The sequence below is a fragment of the Mus pahari genome, chromosome 5, assembly GCF_900095145.1.
Source record: "Mus pahari chromosome 5, PAHARI_EIJ_v1.1, whole genome shotgun sequence".
Lineage (NCBI taxonomy): Eukaryota > Metazoa > Chordata > Mammalia > Rodentia > Muridae > Mus > Mus pahari.
In genome coordinates, this window is record NC_034594.1 from 142,507,875 (window position 1) to 142,514,788 (window position 6,914).

A 6,914-nucleotide genomic window follows, 5' to 3' on the forward strand; every position below is an offset into this window, starting at 1 on the left:
ATAGAATCTGTCAGCAGAAAGCAGAGAAACATTTGGTTTAAAATATCTAAAGAAGTTTCTCTTATAGCTGGCCACTAAGTTCACCTATGAGGAACATTAGTGTTCACCCTTGCAAAACATGAAGACTATTAAATCAGTAACAGTGAGAAGAGAAATGTGATTTTCAGAGTCACTATGTTGTGCTATTTTAATTGTCTAGTAGACTTACACAAGACCAAGAAAATAAGTCTATGTTAGAGAAAAAAAAAAGTAGTTAATAAAAATAGTTCCTGGGGAAACCCTAATGCCAGGCTTACTAGTAAAAGGCTTTAAAGCAGACATCATAAATCTTTTCTAAGAAATAAAAAAAACCCTCAGTGCAAATAGTTAAGGGCAAGCCTGAGAACAATGTCTTATAAATAAGAAATTGCTAATTTTAAAGAACTGAACAAAATCTTAGAGATGAAAGGTACTGTAAATAACCCAAATTAAAATTTCATAGATGAGAAAACTTGGTTGGTAAAGTGTTTGTACAAAGTGTGAAGACTTGAATTCAATCCCCAGAACCTATCTGAAGAGGTGCAGGGCATGAATCTAGACACTGTTACTGAAGAAACCACACAGTTTGGTTGCAGGGCACAAAGAAGTCAAAGTGAGATTGACCAGGAAACGTTTCCCCTGCTGGCTAGCTTTCAGAGTGCCAGGAGGCTATGCAGGCAGCAGAGTAACATCCCTGGTCTTCCTCAGCACAGGACCTGCAGGCTACAATACTGTCCCGCTTAGGTGAGATGTTTATATGGATGCAATTGTGGTATGACAATTACAGAGTCACCGGTCCCTTTCTGATCCACAAGAAAGAAAGATTCATCCCCAGTACTATATCCTGGTCAAAACCTCATAGCTGTGGAGACAATACTCCCTAGATGTGGGGAGACTACTATTGCTAAATGGCCATGATATCGAATGACCTTCTAAATACTCACTTTCATACCTACAGACCCGGGCTACTCTCAGTCTTGGTCAGAGAAGAGTCTGATTTTTGTCGCCGTAGCTGGTAGCCATAAATACAGACACTTAAAACTAGTCAAAGTGCTAAGAATAAAAGACTGCAAGTGCTCAGCTCTCAATGAGACGTCTCTATCACTTAGGCACCCAAGGCTCAGGGAACACTGCGGAAGAAAAGGTGGAAAGGGATGTAGGAGTGGAGTAAAAAGGAGTGCTTTGAGATGTCTTCCGGACATGATGTAGCAATTGTACACATGAACTCCATTAGCTGTGGTTGTCTGCACAGGATCGAGGCAGTCAAAACTCCACCCAGGATGGGAAAAGCAAGGCCCTGCCCCTAGCTGAGAAGCCATTGGCTACTGTTGGCTTCAAGGGAGAGTGGTTTTCCTTTGTGTATATGGCCACTGGTATCAGGAAGTAAACAGAGGTGACATGGTGCTGCCCAGATTCAAGGTGGATCTTTTCCTTATGTTGTTTGTTTGTTTGTTTGTTTAAAACTTCTCTGGAAATTCCCTCTCTTGGTCAAGTAGTGTCTCCTAGGTAACTCTAAAATCCAGTCACGTTGACAATGACGATTATCCACCACAATGCCCATATATATTAAACCTTTTAAGTTCCAAGAGCTGACACAGAGAGATACCCCTGCTAAGCAGAGAACAATTCCCTGGGAAGGGTTAGGACCAGGATGCCACCTATCCTAGCTTGTGGGGATGAGGGTCAGGGCTCCAAATAGGTGAATGGTTGAAAAGATATGTAAGACACACAGGAAAGTGGTCAGTTATTTCTGGAGAACAGGACTTTGGAAAAGTTGAACTTGGTTGGGGCAAGAATTGGAATTTCTTATATCATCATTTAATTGTCTAGATGCAAGAAAGCGATCCATTCAATTAAATGATAAGTTATAATTAAGTTTTAATGAATGTACTAATTCCTTTTTCTGATGTGGGGAGTTGCTGGTCTTCAAATCTAGGGTTATGCAGTCCAGTCACTCTACCACTGAGCTACACCACCAGCCTGCACCCTCTTTTGAAAAGGACTTTAGTTGAAATGGAATCTTGAAAAGATATGTTGAAAAAGAAACCTCACCAATTTGTATAATCCCTATTGCTATTTCTGTCTGTCATAAGCTCTGTCTCATCCTTCATCTTCACCTGTCATCTCTGCTACTCAAGTCACACTTAGGCTTGAATTACTCTTAGTAAACGGTTGGTGCCTAAATCCTGACCCCAGCTCAGATCTAGTATGTAGTCCGAACTGTGACTACCTTAGGTGCACATCCTTAAGGTGCACACTCCTTTTGGAACCTCAGTTTAATTACGTGTAAAACGAAGCCTTCAAACTAAGTACTCTAGTCCCCTGCAGTGGAAAGAGTAACAGAAAGACACACCTGTAGGGTCAGGAGGCCAGATGGTTAGGGCTAGGAAGTAAGCTGTGGGAGGATTGATGATGACATTCATTGCTGCAAAGCCAGAGCTCCTGAACCAAGCCTGAGATGCTGCTTCATCCCAGCATTTGTTCATACTGCCCTCTGCTGATCACACATAACTCTTCCACAAAAGCCACAAAGAACCGTGGCCTGCCAAGACGAGGCCTCGGGGACAGCTGACTCACAGGAAATAGTCTATAGTACAGTCAGAAGATGTGAGGAACCAAGTCTGCCAAAAATATTCTGCTTCAGGGTTTCGAATATTACCCTCATATTTTATGTCTGTTCATGCAGACTTTCATGTAATTCAGGCTCGCTCCAAACTCACTATGAATTTAAGATGCTTCTGCCTCCATTTGTCAGGGGTTGCAATTACAGATGTGCACACCATACTGGGTCTGATACCCTCTTATTACTAACCTCAAGTTTTCTTTATACTAGCCCTCCTAACAGCTTGGCATATTAGAGCTAGGTTAAGTCCTGAGGGGAAAAGACAATGGCTACTACATTGTAGAGGATTTCAGAAGGCTCTAGTGGGGGAAAGTCCCTATCCACAGATGTGTCCAATCTTTTTGTGACACAATGTTGTCACCTTCTGAGTTCATACTTAAAAACTAAACAATCAAGTAATGATCCCTCTCCCAATAGCTTTGACCAATAATGCTGATTGTAATAGTACTCTGAGCCCTTAATAGGCTCTCCATTTGAATATGCTTATCTTTGAGAATGAGCTCTCAAGTGTCTTCTCTTCTAGGAGAGTCTGATTCCCCTGGAACATAAGTCACAGACTGTAGGTTGATTGTTTTTCTCTTCCCATCTCCTATATGTGAGTTATCAAGATTTCTATTGCATTTTCCAATTACTCAATGAAAAGGGTTGGTCGGGATCTTGTGCTCTCAGGCCCTCTTCTACTATGACATTCTGACTTGTACCAAATTCAGGCTGCCAAATGCTCGCCTCTTCAGTATGTCTTTTATGAGCAGATAAACATGTGCAAAGAATGTACAAAACGTTCCCTTGAAACAATTAGATTTGCCTAAATATAGTGCTGTTCTCTCAAATGTTAAGTATTCCCAGAAGTGCCCTGCTGTCACACATACTCACACACATGCACACACATACCCACACACACACACCCACACATGTACACTCACACACATGCACACACATACCCACACACATACACACATGTACACTCACACACATATGCACACATCACATATACACATACACATATGCACTCATGTACATATATACACACATGTGCACTCACACACATATGCACACACATACACACATGCACACTCACATACACACACCTACCTTCCGGATAACAAGAAAATGTCACCCAGGCCCAGGAACAATTGATTGGTCTTCGGTTGATGTTGCATAACCTTGTCAAGATCCTCATTATTGCCAGGCGTGGTGGCACACGCCTTTAACCTCAGCACTCGGGAGGCAGAGGCAGGCGGATTTCTGAGTTCGAGGCCAGCCTGGTCTACAGAGTGAGTACCAGGACAGCCGGGTCTAACAGAGAAACCCTGTCTCAAAAAACCAAAAAAAAAAAAAAAAATCCTCATTATTTCACAGTAGCCCAAGTATGGCTCTGTCTTCAGTCTTCTGGCCCTCTTCTTGCACTATGATCATTCCCAACCAAAGGCCAAAGTTTGCCAACTTGCCTCTTCCTTGAACTATTGATGGTGACATTCACAAAAAACAATTGATGTCCCTTCTTAGCTTTTCCATTTCCTCTTCAGCACAAAGAGCTTAAACCTTGTAAACACGCAACCTTGTAAACACACAACTGTTTCTGTCTGTTCCTCTTTCACACACTTTAGCTTGTGCTCAGCATTTTCAGAATGCTGTTTGGATTGGACAAGTGTGACAAGACTGTAGAGCCAGAAGACTTGGATTTTAATCCCTGCTCTTCCATATCCTAGTAATGAAATTTTAAGTTATTTAAACCCCATCTTTGACCAATGAATTATAATATATCTTGAAACAAAACTGCATGAGGTTTAAGATGTTCTTTTTTAATTGAGGAAGAACTTGGAAGAATAACAAATCTTAACTGTTCAGTTTTAGGATTTTTTTTTTCCTTTAAATAGCTCCATGACCACTGCCCAAGTTTGGAGTGTTTCTAAACCCTGGCAAATCCCCATGCTCCTTGCTCAGCTGACATCCCTTCCACAGGGCTTTGCTATCCTGTTTTTCTACCATTAATTCATTTCTGCCAATTCTCAATCACTGCCTATTTGGAATAATGTCACTGTTACAAGGTGAAGATTTCTCTGCAGTTCTCTTCTCAAGTGACAAAAGCTGTCTCGGAGAGGCTCTGCCAGTGCCTGGAAAATACAGAAGTAGATGCTCACAGTCATCCATTGGATGGAGCACAGGGTCCCCATTGAAGGAGCTAGAGAAAGTACCCAGGGAACGGAAGGGCTTTGCAGCCCGATAGGAGGAACAACAATATAAACTAACCAGTACCCCTCCTGCCCCCCAGAGCTCCCTGGGACTAAACCACCAATCAAAGAAAACAAAACACATGGTGGGACTCTGTGTCTCTAGCTGCATATGTAGCAGAGGATGGCCTAGTTGGTCACCAGTGAGAGGAGAGGCCCTTGGTCTTGTGAAGTTTCTATGCCCCAGTATAGGGGAATGCCAGGGCCAGGAAGCAGGAGTGGGGGGGNNGGGGAGCAGGGGGNGGGGGNAGGNGATNGGGGNTTTTTGGAGNGGAAACTAGGAAAGGGGATAACATTTGAAATGTAAATAAAGAAAATATCTTAAAAAAAAAAGTTCTCAACATAAATTTAGCCTAGCAATGATAGTACATACCAGGAGACTGGAGCAGGCTGACACAGGCACTAGCCTCCCACTCACTTCTGTGTTATGAACTTTTGTAAGTTCATATGACTAGTGCATGGCATACATTTATTTTGTTAGAACTTAGTTAATGGCAGTCTATTAAGCATCTGTATTCCCACAGTGATGAGATGTTAATTTTGTGTCAACTTCTTTAGGCTAAGAAAAGTCTAGAGAGCTGGGAAACCATTATTTCCCGGGGGGGGGGGTCTTTAACAGTGCTCGGGGAGCAAGAGAAGCAGGATGGAAGGCATCAGCATACAAAACTCTCCATCAATGTACTGTAAAGATCGTCCATGTGGGAACCACTGAGGGCCTGTGGAGGCAAAAAGGCGGAAGTACACATGTGCTGTTTGAGCTGGGACAGCCATCTTCTGACGTACACTATTAGTTCTCTATCTTGACGATGGACTGGAATTATACCACTGGCTTTTTCAGACTTCAAGCTTATAGCCATGAGGTCACAGAATTTAGCTTCTACAACCTTGTGAGCCAATCTGTCCGGAGAAATGTCTACATAACTCTCCTATCTACCTGTCGATCTCCTTAGGAGCAGTTTGCCTGGAGAACCCTAACAATGGAGTTCTCAAGAACTCTTGCTGCCAAACTCCAGTTGACCGGGATCACTGTTTGTTTAATGTCCTTCTTAGCATTAAATTATCTTTACTATGAAAAATTTTCAATGAAAACTATTAAGGAAAGGACCGTTGTATCTTTTATGTCTCCTGAATGCTGGCTATGTGATGGACACATTAGACCTCACTGGCTCCCTTAAGGATCACTTCTCAATATGCATTTCCTAAAAACTGGAGCTGCAGAGAAGTGAACAAGAATTCCCGGAAAGAAACTGTGCAGCAGGGCTTATTGTCTAGTTAGAACTTCAGTGGTGTGGAAGGGCTGATGTTGCAGGTCCAGAGCCTAATTACAGTTTATCCTGGGCTATCTTTAGGCCCTTTGATGGCCATTCCAGCCCACCTGTTTCAGGACTAATATCCTGTGACTAACAGTTTAAAAACAAACAAACAAACAAATAAACAAAAAACCGATTGGAATGTATTAACTAACAAAACTCTACTCTTCTGGCCAAGAGGCTAAGAGTTATCAAACAGTGTAAGGCTTATAACGGAGATTTCTCTGATTTATTTTAAACTTCAGTATATTTGAAAAGCACCTTGATTTACAACTTTTTTTGTTTTACAACGAACACTCCAGAAATACTTCCACATTGGAACATGGAATTTGGGGTAACCTGTGTTCCCAGGCTACAATCAATCATATTTGACTCCAGAATAAATTATCTCTTAGGACCTTTGAGGTAAACATTGTGGTTTTGCGTCAACAGAGACTGAATTGCAAAAGCACCTGTCTCGGGCAGTAGAAAAACAGACTGGAAAACTGACCGAATGGCTGTAGTTCAGTTCCTCGTAGATTATATGGGCTGTCTTTCACCTCTTCTCCAGATTAGACTTGGCAGTCATCAAGAGGAAATGCTAGAATAATCTAGAGCTAGAAATAAAATTCTCCCATTAAAACCCTCCAAAGCGTGGTGGTGCATGCCTTTTTATCCCAGCACTTGGGAGGCAGAGGCAGGTGAATTTCTGAGTTCGAGGCCAGCCTGGTCTACAGAGTGAGTTCCAGGACA